Here is a 15,125-nt window from a genome sequence, read left to right as displayed (position 1 = left end):
TTGCAGAAGGTGACAATTCTGACCCCACTTCTGGATTACTGAGATCACCTGCTAGCTAGTCTCATATTTCTGCTTCTACCCTTACCACCATTACATCCACTCTCAACACGGCAGCCAGTGAGATCCCTTTAAAACATGCCAGGCTCTGTCATTCTTCTGAGTCAAACCCTGTCACACAAAACTGAGTGAAAGTCCATGTCAGTACACACCCCAAGCCATCCACATCCCCCCCAACTCCCTGACCTGCCCACCCTCCCACCTTGCTCTTGGGCACCAGCCCCACTGGCCTGGGACCTGGCAGGTGCACTCCTGTCTCATTACGCTCTTCACCCACAAGTCTGCAGAGCTAACTCCTTCACCTTGAAATGTCCACACTATGTCACCTTTCAATGAGGTCTACTCTGAGCACCTGATTTTAAATTGTACTTTGTCTCCACCTTCATCAGCTATACCCTCTTCCACTTCTTTTTCCCATAGCCCTTCTCCCCTGAGTGTGTATACCATTGTAACACACTTGAGAATGTTTACCTACTTATTAGGTTTCCTGTTTACTTCCCATCTCTCCCCAATAGAATTTAAGCAGGGATTTTGTCTACGTGGTTCACTGATGTATCCCCAGCACCCACAACAATGCTGGGTGCATGGTAAGTGCTGCATGATTTTCCAGAGGATTAAATCACTTCCAGTGGTCCACTATCCACCTCGATCTTCACAGCCATTTTGTGAAGGCTCTAAAAAGATACTATTGCATCCATTTAACAGATGAAGACAGGAGTCTCAAAGAGGCTAGGGGTCTTCATTCACTTAAAATGCAGTCATTCGTTTACTCAGCAAACATAGTGAGTGACATCATGGCAGAGCTATGCTCAGAACAGAGATTTGTTCAAATCTATTCTTGGGTTTTTCCTGCTTTAGACACCCATACTCCCTTTTGAGAATTGAGAAAATCTCATGCACCCCCGTTTAAAGAACAATCTAGACCAATGGCTAAGAGCAGGGGCTTTGGAACGTGTGCTATAAGTCTACCTCCCCTATTCCATGACTCCGCGACCTCGGGCAAGGTCCCTCAATGATTCCCCTCCTCAGTGTTCACACCTGTAAGGTGGGCATGGTGCTAATGGCCACCTCTAGCCCTTGTCACAGGTACTCAGCAAAAACAAATGCAAATAAAGCATAGTCATTAGTGAGTGAGCGTTTTCTACTTATCCCTACCCGCCTAGTGATTTTGTCCCATTTTCTTCCTATAGTTTGCACGACAAAACCAACGGGCTGATTTTTTTTTCATTTCCAAATATAAAGATATATCGTAATATTGAAGAGGCTTTTTCCAACCCCAAAGTTTTGATCCGCCCACTCTCCATTACCCTGGTGCCTCTCAGCATCCACAGATTGTCGAATATGACCCCAAGTTAAGAGAGGGCCCTGGCCCCTTCCTTCCTCCTTTTGCATCTGTTCCCGACAGAGGAAGAGCTCCCGATTTCCAGCTGCAGGGTTGAAATGGAAACCGGCAAAAGTGCAAGCAAAGGGCTCAATTTCCCAATCGCTACAGCTGAAGAGCGCCCTGAGCTATTTTTAAAGCCCTTTTCAGAAACTCCAGTGCTTGCAATGGATCTATTTTCTTAACTGCCAAGAGATAATGCTTAAAAGGGATAGCTTGAAAATATTCCATGGCACTCATAAAAATGACCGAAATAGACGGTGCATAAGACAGCCTTTGTCTGGAGCAGCGGCCGAAGCGAGATGAAGCCTTTCAGACCCCAGGCCAGCGGCGCTGCTGGATCTGCTGCTCACAACCGTGGCTTTGTGTGTTGACTGTGCATCAGGACCAGAAAAGGCAACAAAACCAAACATCAGTGACCTGGCATTTGAATCGGTCATCAATCCCAAGAAACCAGGAACCCCAAAATAGCTCTCAAAGCATCCCCCTCATCTTGAGCTCTGCTTTATCTATAAACCTGTCCAAACTGTCTAAAACCAGTCGAGCTTTCTGCCCCTTCCCTGAACTCCTGAAGTTTCTCTGCCTCCCTTAGTAGAACCACCAGCCATGCGGTCATCTGTGCTACAGATTTAGGAATCCTGTTCAACTCTGCCTTTCCTCGCCTCCCACACTTGATAAAGTCTTCCTAATATGGTCTCCTGAGTAGTTCTGAAGTCCCTGTTCTCTGTCCCCACGACCACCGGCCTCATCCAGTTCTGCATCAGCTCTCAGCTGGATTTTTGCAAGAGCCTTTTAAGAAGTGTTCATGCATCTGTTTTGGTCTCTCTTCAGCAATTGACACCAAGGAACTTTCAAATATTTTATAATTATATTTTTTTAATTACAAATATTCATTTGACACCTCTTTGCTAAGAATCAGTGTTTCATTGACCTCAGAAGATAGTCCGCATTCTTTTTTTTTTTTAAGATTTTGTTTATTTATTCATGAAAGACACAGAGAGAGAGAGAAAGGCAGAAACACAGGCAGCGGGTAGAAGCAGGCTCCATGCAGGGATCCCGACATGGGACTCGATCCCAGGACTCTGAGATGATGCCCCGCGCCAAAGGCAGGCGTTCAACCTCTGAGCCACCCAGGCATCTCAACAGTCCACATTTTTTAGCAAGAGTAGACAAGACCTTCCATGACCTGCTCACTGCAACCTTTTCCCTAAGCCCTGCTACAACCTACCTCATGCTTTATGCTATAGCAACATTAAGCAACCTGTGATTTTCCGCACACCATATTATTTATTCCCCCATGCTTTTGCATATGCCATCTCTCTTGCTCAAAATGTCATTCTTTATTTCTTAACAGGAAATATTTTATTGACGCATGACATGAATGTCCGGCCTAACGCATTTTTACAGAACTGACATACTCAAGTAACTGGTATAGAAATCAAGAATTTGAATATCATCGGTACTCCAAAGTCTCTCCCATCCTCTCCTGACACCACACCCTAAAAGGTAGCCAATATTCTCCCTTCGTTCCATTTTGATTGGTTTTGTCTGATTTTGAACTGTATGTAAATGGAATCATACAGTACATCAGTACATGCCTTTTTGTCTGGTTTCTTTCTTGTAATATTATTTTGAGATTTACCAACACTGTTGCATATGGCAGTAAGTTGTTCTTTCTGATTGTCTAATATAATATTCCTTTCTATAAACACACCAAATTTAATTATCCAGTCTAGTGTTGAGTGGTTTCCAGGTTTGGGTTATTACAAAAGTACTGCTATGAGCATTCTTTCACTTTTTTTCTTTTTCTTTTCTTTTTTGGTGAACATATGTATGCATTTCTGCTGAGTAGAATTGCTGGATCATATGATATACATATATTTAGCTTTAAGAGATATTGCCAAATGGTTTTTCAAAGTGATTGTACCATTTGCACTCCCACTAGCAATATATGAGCATTCTAGTTGCTTCATATTCTGGTCTATACTTGGGATTGTCAGGTTTTTTAATTTTTAGCCACTTTGATAAATTTTTAAAACTATGTCTGACATCTCTCTTTTAATTCAAGTGTTTAGATCAACTACTCTTCATGTAATTATTGACATAGCTGAATTTAAGTCAATCATATTATTCATATTCCATTTATCTCATCTGCTCTTTGTTCTTCTTTTCCTCTTTGCTTGACTTCTTTTGGATTATTGAGTATATTTTAGTGGCTACTCTTGGTTTTCTATTATGTGTCTTTGACTTAACACATTCTATCTTTAAATAGTGTTATAAAACTTCTTGTATAAGAAGTTTATAAGAGTACATTTTCATTTCACTCTCTTCCTTTGTTTTTATTGTTGTCATACTAGTGTTTCCACATATATTATAAAATCTACAGTCTTTTGGTTTTAAACAATTACCTTTTGAAAAAATTAAAAATAAGAAAATTTCATTTATATTTACTCATACAGTTGCCATTTCTAAAGCTCTTTATTGCTTTGTATAACAAGCAAATGGTGCGAATCAATAAAAGTTTGCTGAGTAAATGAATGGTAGCATTTTAATTAAATGAATGAAGGCTATTGAGACTCCATTTCTTCATCTGTAAAATTGATATAATAATTTCTTTTGGCAGCTTTCACAAAGTGGCTGTGAAGATCTAATGGGATAATGGACTATTGGAAGTAACTTAATACCCTGAAAAAATCATTCTGCCTGCATATCTTCAAATATTTCTTCACCCTATTTTCTCCCTTGTTTTGACACTTAAATTTCTGGCATTTTAGATTCTTTCACCATGTCACTATGTTCCTTTTTTTTTTTTCCTGTAGTTTACAAAGTTTTCCCCTTAAGTCTGGATATTTCCTACTGTCCTCTCTTCAGGTTTACAAATGCTCTCTCCTGTCATATGAAATCTACTATTAAACCCATCTATTAAGTTTTAAACTTCAGTTATTGAGTTTTTCAGTTCTATACTTTCTATTTGATTTTTTCTTATAAACCTAATTCCTAACCTTGACATCAATTTCTTAATCATAGTTATTTTATTTTTTAAAAGATTTTTTGTTTGAGAGAGAGAAAGAGAGCAACAGAGATAGTGAGAGAGCATGAACAAGGAGAAGAGAGAGAAGCAGACTCCTCACTGAGCAGGGAGCCCCATGTGGGGCTCAATCCCAGGACCCCAGGATCATGACCATACCCAAACGTACAGGCTTAACCAACTGAGCCACACAGGTGCCCCAGCTATTGTTATTTTAAAGATTATGTTTGTTTACCTCAAAGTCTGGATCATCTGGGGGTCTATTTTTATTGCCTGATTTTTTTTCCCTTTGGGTTTTTATCTTTTGGTTATTGAAATAGCTGGTAATTTTTAAAAAGTTTTTATTTTCATTCCAGTCAGTTAACATACACTGTTACATTAGTTTCAGGTGTACAATATAGTGATTTAACACTTCCATATATCACAAGGTGTTCATCACAACACGTGCCCGCCTTAATCCCCAATACCTGTTTCACCCATCACCCCACCCACCTCCCCTCTGGCGACTACCAGTTTGTTCTCTAGAGTTAAGAGTTTATTAAATTCCACATATGAGCAAAATCATATAGTGTTTGTCTTTTTCTGACTGACATATTTCACTTAGCATTATACTATCTAGCTTGGAATATCTGGAAATTATTTATTAAAGGCTTGGCATTATCTTGAAAAATTATAGAGAATCTTGGTGATGTTATATTTCCTTAGAGAGGCTTTACTTTCCTTCTTAGATGCAGTTAGGAGCAATTCAGCTTAATCAAATCAGAAATGATTGTTTTGATTGAGATGATTTGAGTGTGAGTTTGTTTTTGTAAAACCTACCCCATTTCCAGTTGCCCTTACTCCTAAGACAAGGACTGTCAGTGGTGACATTACAAGTCTGATCTACTAACTGGGGCCTTTTCTTTTTGGTAGAATTTGAATTCCTCTAGTATCTTGAGATTGCCAAAAGTTGTGCTCAGATTTTTGGATTTCTAGCTATCACCCTCTAATTGACTTAGCCTCTTTCCTGATAAATTGCAAATACCTTAAGGGGAAGTTTAGTGTAAAATATCATTCACTTCTTTATAACTCCCTCTGTCTACCATCTTGGTCTCTTAAGTCTGGCCTACCTTGATTGTGCTCCAATCCTTTCAAGCCACTGTTCTTTGTTTTTGTTTGATTTATATCCAGCCTTTCCAGTTATTCTTGGCACGGAGAATTGGTAAATCATAAATAATTATCTAATGGACAGAAGCAAATGTCTGCCTTCTCCCTTTTTGATTGAAAAACTCCTATTCACCTATTCACCCTTCAAGACTTAGATGCCACTTTGCTAGAAAATCTCCCCTTAATATTGTTCACCCAACTCCACTTTGCCTCATGACTCCCCCCATTCCCTCACATATAATCCCACAATATACCTTATAGTCCCCACACAGCATATAAACACGATTAATCATTACCTGACTTTGTCTCTCTTCCCCATTAAACCAATAGCATCTTGAAGCCAAAACTATGACTTATTCATCTCAGTATCCTCCATGCATAGCACAATGCCTATTTTAAAAAACATATGCATTGGTGTGAACCTAACTGGTTCTCAATTGATGTTCAGAAATGAATAAAATGCCAGCTAAATCAGCAAGAAATGGGATTTCATTGACTTTGGAAGCTACCGCCAGGATTTCCAGACCCACTCTCAGGCCCCCCTTCCATCTCCTAAGCATTTTACCACTGTGCTCTAAAGGTCCTGAACCATCACCTTAAAAAGGTGGCAGTGATTCACTCAGACAAGTCAGTTTGTCTGTTCCATATTCAGTTCCCTCATATATAAAATAGAAATATTAAAATCTACCTTTCCTGGGTTGATATGATACAGCTATAGCTTTACGACGAAACATCCAGATTTTGAAGCTAGATTGCCTGGGTGTCAATCCTAGCTAAACTACTCACAAGCTATGTGACTTTGGGCAGATTAATTAACCTCCCTGTGTTGGTAAGGAATTAACATCCATAAAAGTTACAGAACAGAGGCTGGCATACGAGTAACCAGGAGCCATTAGTATTCTGTGTGGATCAAATGAGATACAACATAAGTAACCTATAAAACAGTGTGTTAGTTATTACTATGATGACTATTATAATAATTAAGTCATTTCCCCTAGAGAAGAGCAACTCAACCCTGAGGCTTCAGTGGGTGCTACCAAATGACATATTTAGCATTAAAATATGAACATCCAACCTTTTACTGTTGGCTTTAACTTGCTAAAAAAATTTTTTTAAGACATTTTCAGCCCTAACATTTACTCTGAATGACTCACATATGAGAATTGAGGTTTCCCCTATACTTCCTAAAATCTATAAACCAGAAACCCAGAGCATGACATGTTTCCCCCGACCACAGGCTGTGGGCGGGACCCGAGCCAAATATAGCAAAGGAACCACCGTCCTGAGAAGGAGACAGAAACCTCCAGACAGTGTGGCATTCTTTGCCATGTCTCCCATACCCTGGGCGTCCACACTCAAGACCAAGGTGGACTCTAAGGGTATCACAGAGATGGGGACTGTGAGCTGAGTCTCTCTGTGACCAAAACATTGGTGAGACCAGAGGGGACTGGAAGTGAAGTTCCAGAGGAGTTAGCACGATCCAAAGGGTTCAGTAGCCATGAGCACGGGTTCAGAGCAGCCAGCTCAGACCTGGGTGTTCCAGAGTCTGCAGCTCACCAAGGGGAAGTGCTGCTAGAACAGAACAGTCAGCAGGAAGCCCTGAAGAGAATTGCTGTCCTGGGGGAACTTGCTAAAATGCAGATTACTGAGCCCTACCCTCTGAGAAGCTGAGGATGGCAATCTGGACAATCCAGAAATCCGCATTTTTAAAAGCTTCTCAGATTATTCTGACAACGGTGGTTCTTGGGCCACAGTTTGAGAAAGAAGTGGGGTCTACTTTAAGGATCAAGGGTGTGGCCTCTTGGTAAGAGTGTCCTGCTGCTTATGGGTGGCCCTGAGCACCCAAGGATAGAAATAGCCAGCTGGAGGTCGAAGACAAGCAGGCAGAAAAAAACAATCAACAACCCCTTTATACCACTGAACATGATGCTTGTCTGTTTGATGCTTTTGGGTGAATTCAAAAGATGCCCCCGGTGGGCAGATGAACTTGATAAAAGCAGCCATACTTTCAGATAGAGAGGCCAGATCAAGGCTTGGGAAGCAGAGACATGATGGGACTCAGTCCCTACTTTATCCCTTAACTTGGTGGCCTCACAGGGCCTGAGACAGAAAGGCTGGGGGTCCTTAAGTTCTTTTAGCTCCTGACAAGGATCTCACAGCTGAGCTCTGGAGGCCAATGAAGAGCATCCTGGGACTGGAGGAAGAGAAGCTAGAATTCATGTTCTGGGGTTGGTCAGGATTGAACTCAAGTGTTTGATGGTCACATGACCAGGAATAAATTCCCTGCCATCCTCCTCACCTCAGAAATTTAATCGATGAAATACAACAGCATTATTGCCCACTAGTGAGCCATGATCAACACTAAGGCAGCCACTCAACATCCATCAGGAACTTTTGATAAACATCAATAGCCCCAGTGACCACAGGAGGGCAGATGCTCTATGTCTGTCCACCCCCCCGCCCCCAAACTCACTACCAGGAAGAATCTTATAATGAAAGTAAATACAAGATGACATCCTACCATATACAAACACAATTAGCAGACAGGCACAAACACAGCTGTTCCAGTAAATTGGGTGTAGTCCCTTAGGCATTCCACCAAGCACCATGCAAGGAAGTTCTCTCCAAGGCACACAAGGCCAGGTCCAGAGATGCCAAAGGCAATAGAAGAAGAAAACCCAGAAGCCCAGCAGATCCTCAATGAGTCTCCTAATTACGCACTAGTATGTGAAAGAGAATCCAAACTATTATTATTATTGCTCTATCTTTTTGTTTTTATTTAATAATTTTGGTATTAAGTAGTTCAATGATATGCTGAATGTATCAGTGATCTGGTCTGAAGCTTCCTCCAAAAAAGATTTGGCTGTGGGAAGACGTCCTGTCTCCAGAATAAAGCTTCAGAACTCCACCAGGAAGATTTTGCTCACAAAGAAAGAGCAGTGATGAGCAGCGGCTATTTGTTCTAGACAGGGCCAGCTGCATAATTCGTAGGATCTGGTGCAAAATGAAAAAAAAAGTGTGAGGGGGAAAAAAAGGAATAAAATCTTTCTTCCACTCTTTTTCTTCCACTCTCTCTGTCAACCTGTCATGCTGCCTTAGGTCAGGCCATCATAACAAAATACCATAGACTGGGGGGATTAAACAGCAGAAATTTATTTTCTCACAGCTCTGGAAGCTGAGAAATTGAAGATCAAGGTGCTGGCAGTTGGGTTCCTGGTGAAAGCCCTCTTCCTGGTTTGTAGACAGCTGCCTTCTCGCTGTGTCCTCACAAAGGAGAGACAGACAAAGCGCTCTAATTTCTCTTCCTTTTATGAGGTCATTAATCCCAACATGGGCCCTCCTCTCAAGACCTCATCTCAACCTGGTTATCTCTCAAAGGCCCCACATCCAAATACCATCACATTGGAAGTTAGTTACCATCACATATAAATTTTGTGGAGACACAAACATTCAGTCCATAACACACAGTGGTTTTTTATTTGCTATTTAAGGTTGCATTCTCACCCAGCCCTCCCTATGCCCACTCCAACCCCTGCCAGGTGAAGGGCAGCAGCAATCACTGGGTGCAGGCGGAGGAGCTAGCAGCAGAGAACCCCTCCCAGGCAGGTGGCAGGAGGTGGAGCCCGTGCGAGCTGAGGCTCCAAGTGCCAGGGCATGTATCATTGTCTCAGCAGACTGCTATCGAAACACAAATTCTGGGGCACTTGGGTGGATCAGTGGGTTAAGTATCTGCCTTCTGCTCAGATTATGATCTCAAAGTCCTGGGATGGAGACACCCCATACCTTTCTGCTCAGTGGAGAGTCTTCTCTTCCCTCTCCCTCTGCCCCTCCCCCCTGCTTGTGCACGCTCTCTCTCTCTCTCTCAAATAAATAAAATCTAAAAAAAAAAAACACACACACACAAATTCAAAGATAAAATGATTAAGAATTCCAAGACCATCACTGCAGAGCATTATGCCCCAAGCACAGGATTTCCTACTGAGTGTGTGTCCCTGTGTCTCCTCACTGGTCACATGCCCCGATGCTAACACTAAGAAAACTCAGATGGAGGGAATTCCACATTGCTGAGTGAGTGCCTCACTATTTTACTAATATAGTGATAGCAAAAAGTTAATACCAGAGCACCTAGAGCAGCATCCTACCCTTAACTGGTGCTCAAAAGTATTTAAACACGGGGATTTTGGAAAGTTCAAAACTATTGAAAATAGGCCTAGACACAGAGTCAGTGCAAAATTCACAGAAAATAGAACTAACCTAGTCTAAGGTGTCTCAACCTCAGCCCTATTGACATCTGTGGCTGGATCATTCTTCATTACGGGGTCTGTCCTGTGCACAGTGGGATGTTCAACAGCATTGCTGGTCCCATGCTCATTAGATGCCAGTACCATATCCATCGACCCCGACCCGACCCATGACAATCAGAAATGTCCCTGGGGGTGCCAAACCTCCCCCAGGTATCAAAATTGCACCTGGTTGAAAACCACTAGTATAAAACTTGGCACTTTGGGGTATTTATGTTTGATGAGCAAAGTTGCAGATTGCACTCCCACATTTAAAAGTTAAACTTTGGTGGGCTATCCTTATGGCATTTTTTTTGTTTCCACTGAGCCACCCAGGTGCCCCCCTTTTTTGTTTCTTAACCTAAAAATTATTCATGCCTAAACTGCTCAGCCTTCTTTATTATTCAAACACATAACATCTTACATCAGCTGTTGGCAGTAAGCAGAGAGAGGCTATCCTTTTGAGGAGGAAGCGAGAATATTCAACAAAGATTCACTGATGGGACTGTCATATAATCAACACTCGATTGCCCAGATTTTGAGGGAAGCAGATGTGTTGATATCCAGAAGAAAAAAAAAGAAAAAAGAAAACAGAATCCAGATTATGCAAAAATCATTTCTATTTGGCTTAAGTTTTTGTGTTGGTTTGTTTCTGCTACAATCAAATGAACTGGGTCTTGTTCAGGCGGTATCAAAATGAAAGAGGAAGCCACCTGGGCCAGACAGAATCTGGAATTGAGAAGACTGGACGCCAATCCTTTGGGATTTGACCAAAGGAACATCAGTGAACTAAATTCTTCCCTCTCCTATTTTTTGAAGACTTCTTGCCAATTGCTTCTTGGAATAAAGAAAAGATTAGAAGATTAACAGAGTTGGGGGCACCCCAGTGGCTCAGCGGTTGAGCTTCTGCCTTTGGCTCAGGTCGTGATCCCGGGGTCCTGGGATCGAGTCCCACATCGGGCTCCCCACAGGGAGCCTGCTTCTCCCTCTGCCTGTGTCTCTGCCTCTCTCTGTGTGTCTCTCATGAATAAATAAGTAAAATCTTAACAAAAAGAAGATTAACAGAATTGAAACCATGATGGATGCTATTGGCCTGCATCTAGAACCCCCAAATCTCTTGGACCAGCTGGCGATCTGTGTCTGTCCCTACTCCCATGACTTTTGTCACAGCATTGCCCTGGAGTAAAGGGCGGGTGTGGTGTACAAGGCCACAGTTCCTTTGATCTGAGCAGGGACAAACTCTGAGGTACAGCTCATGCTCCAGAGTTCCTGTGGGTCCAGAGTGAAGCTGGGACCTTGGCTGAAATCTCAGCCTGGCCTTCCTTCTTCCTTTTCCCTGTCATTCTTCCTCTACTCCCTTAATTGTTCCTCCTGGGAGCATGTCCTTAATGAATCAGCTGCATTCACATCTTTGGCTTAAGATCTACTTCTGGGAAAAAAAAAAAAAAACTGGCCTAAGACATTTTCCTTTTACCCATGAGACCACAAGGGAAATGTGAGCTGTACAGGGCCGCTTCTTAGATGGACCCCGCCCCCCCCAGATGGGCCATACAACCAAACCAAAAAGACATGGCTTAAGTTCAGAACACCAATGAGACCTTAGGGTCTCTTTTTTTTTTAAATATATTTTTTAATTTTTATTTATTTATGATAGTCACACAGAGAGAGAGAAAGAGGCAGAGACACAGGCAGAGGGAGAAGCAGGCTCCATGCACCGGGAGCCCGACGCGGGATTCGATCCCGGATTTCCAGGATCGTGCCCTGGGCCAAAGGCAGGCGCTAAACCGCTGCGCCACCCAGGGATCCCGACCTTAGGGTCTCTTAAAATAGCTTCCCACTTTTAAGGAACACTCTATGGAGGACCAGAGCCAGAGAAGGGGCTGGAGCCAGATCTGAGAGTGTTGCCCAGAGAAGGATGAGCATTTTGGGATCAAACTGAAGTATCTGATTTCCTTGGAGTTCATGAAACTCACACCTCAAACTCATGCCAGGAAAACTAATGCCAAGGAAAGATGATGAGCCTTGAACCAGGGGCCCGAAGCACAGACGATGGGCGCCAAGGAAACCACCAGACTCGAACCCAAACTAAGAAGGCTAGTCAGGTGCTGAGCTGGCCTGCAGCCTCAAACTTCTAACTCCAGATCCAGTGCTCCTGCTCTTAAGCCCTGTTCTATATACATTGTGGGATGTACCCATTAGATGCCAACAGCATACCCCCTCTACTTTGGCTTTAAGACAACCACAAGTGACTCCAGGTGTCACCAAATGTACCCAGGGGCTGTGAGTGGACAAAATCGCCTGCTGTTCTATCCTTCCTTGTGCTGTTACCTTTCCTTTGCTTCATTTCCCCTTATTAATGAACTTCAACACTCTTGGAGAGCAGAGACAAGAGGTATCCACAGTGTCTAGGGCAGGCTTTCAAAATACATTTTGGTGGTTGGATGGCTAACTTCAGTAATGCTTTTCCCAACTCTCCTCAACACATTTTCTGTAAAGCAGATATACGGCTGCCATTCACAGTTGCACAGATGCTACTCACACATCCTACAGAGTGGATGGTCCATGCCAGAGCTGTGCAGTGGACAACAGGCTCAACTGTGCATGGAAGCCCAGGGCAGAGGCTCTTTTTCTTGCCAGGATCTGATACTTCCTCCCTCTAAACCTCTAAACTCTTTCTCCACCTGGTCCCCAGGGAGTTCTCAAACCTATACTTTGGAATCTCTCCCACCTTGAGGCAAAGGGGATGAACACCTGTACCCCACATGATGCCGGGTATATAGTGACTGTTTGAAAAAGAACAGTTGGTTGGATGAGCACAGCCATGGGCTGAATGGTACAGCATGGCTCAGGGGAGGAGACATGTGGGCTTTGGGTTCTTCACAATCAGCTAGACCTTGGGCCCAGAACTGGGTCTGCCTAGCTATGTGACTGTGGGTGAGTTATTTACCACATACCTCTCTTCACCTCACCCTTAATCCTCACCACTCCCAAACACACGCAAGAATTGTTGGTGGGGAGGAAGATACAAACCGTTGAAAACAATCCATAGACCATCTTTCAATGGGTCGTAAGGGCAATGCGGCATCATGATGAAAAACATGGTTTGGGAGAGTCATGCATGTGCCTTGAATCCAGTCTCTCCTTGTGCGACATCGGTCAGGATAGTTGGGTGACCCTCACCCCTAATCACCCAGATGTGGCCGGGGATAGTAAGAGCACCTACCTCCCGATCATTGGGAGGGCATGAAACGGTACGCGTGTAGTCCTTGGCACTGGATTGGCATGAAATGAATAAAATGCTGAATGAATAAATGAAGGAAGAAACAGAAGGATGACCTAAGTGAGTCATGGCCACGGGGCCAATGGCCTGAGTCTCGCGGGATATCCAGGTTCGAAATACTAGTGGCAGCTAATGGCCACTCCCCAGCCCAGCTGAGGACTGGTGAACGCTCTTCCCCGCCAGGTCATCATCCTTTTTTTCTCTTCATGGGTTGTGTGGGTCCAGGGGAGGTGAAGAAGGGAAGCGGCCTTGGTGAGTCATCACAGGATGACAGACAGTTACACGACATGAAAATTCGCTTCCTGTGTCTCTGTTCAGGCCAACGCTGGGAAACTCGTGCCTTCCAAGCCCGACAACTGTACCGAGCTTCCATGTGAGGGACTATGTAAGGTGTTTCAACAGAAGACTTCTAGAATAGGACCTTTCTCCCCACTAGAGAGGTCTGTGAGCTTGGGATCTTTCTAAGAAAACAAAGAAGGAGTGGATGTCTTTCCCCTTGTAGGGATTCTCCTCAAACATAACAAAAGCTGAAAAATTCAGAGTCCACATCTCTGGGCAGTGTGGGAGTCTGGGGCACGGCCTCTCTTCTTAGGCCTGAGGCACCTGCTGGTATGGTCTCGGCACCCCAGGGACCCCCAAACAGCAGACTCTGCCCCCCCAGGTTTTCTCATCTCTGGAAGAAAGACGGGCCCCTTGCTCTCTCTCTCCTGTCCCTGCCCTGCAGGTGCCCCACTCAGTGGTGGCCTGGCAGCCTCCACCGAAGAATGTCACTCTGGCCTGGGGCCCGGCCTCAGACAAAAGCCCTTTTGGAGCTAGGCCTGCATCCTCTGGCTGACAGGCCCCTGCCCGCCTTCCCGCTGCCAACTAGGGGTGGCAGCTAAATTCATCCCCTCGAATTGATGGTTTCCACAGAGCAAGGCCTCTTCCCTGCTTAGGAAGTAAAATGAGTCTGAGCCCTTGATAGGCTGTCCTTGGCTCCGGGACAAATAGCTGACTGTCCTCACACAGAGGAGGGAAGGAAGATGAGACGCCCCACCGCGTGAGACCAAAGGCGGCCAGGCCTGCAGACGCGTGCGTGGGGGGTAGAAGGCGGGAGCCCAATGCTCAAACCAGAGACAAATCCCTGAACAGCAAACAAACCTTCACACCCAAGTCTGACCCTGCCCCGGGCTGGGAATCAGCCCCGCCTAAGTCTGGATTCTTGTCTTGGCTCTTTCCCAACAGTGCCACCCCTCAGCAAGTCATTCTCTGGCCCCCCGTTTTCACAACTTCTATATGGGGAGCTAAAAGGGTTACTAAATTGATTGTAAAAAATCATATGGGAGAAGATCACAGTTTTCTGATTATAAAAAGAAATATATAGAGAAAACTTGGAAAATAAAAAAGGTGCAAAGAAAAAATTGAATTGGTTGAAATTATGCTAATAATTGTATAATTTTAGTGTATTTCTGTCCGGTCTTTTTTGCATTCATGCACATAAGCGTGACTGTCGGAAGCCACAAACTCGAAGAAGCCACTCAATGTATTTTGCTTGGTCCTAACAGAATTCACCTTCAGTATATACATAGGTACAAACATACGTACACATGTAAGGAGAGTCCTGACCTTGTAATGACTTGTTTTGTAGATTAAAGGAGGATATATAAGGTCCTAGGATGTTGCCTAGCACTTTGTGGACAAGCTCATCTTCTAATGCCAACCTCTCACACTGCATACCAAAGCCTCTTTTGGAGGGTCCACCATTTAACCTATTTGGGATCTTCCAGATATATCCACATACCCACCCCCCCCTCCGCCCCCGTAACCGAGATCACTTACACTGCTCATTCTTACCCTTCCTCTAAGGCCAAGTCTCAATCTCTCTATGATTCTATTCCTTCTGAAGGCTTTTCCTAGGCTGTCGCTGGGAGGCCATCAGCCATGGTCTCATCTGGACCAAGAACAACAGGTCCC

Source organism: Nyctereutes procyonoides, unplaced genomic scaffold (assembly GCF_905146905.1).
Source record: "Nyctereutes procyonoides isolate TBG_1078 unplaced genomic scaffold, NYPRO_anot_genome, whole genome shotgun sequence".
In the NCBI taxonomy this organism is placed as follows: Eukaryota; Metazoa; Chordata; class Mammalia; order Carnivora; family Canidae; genus Nyctereutes; species Nyctereutes procyonoides.
Note: the sequence above shows the minus strand (reverse complement) of the source record.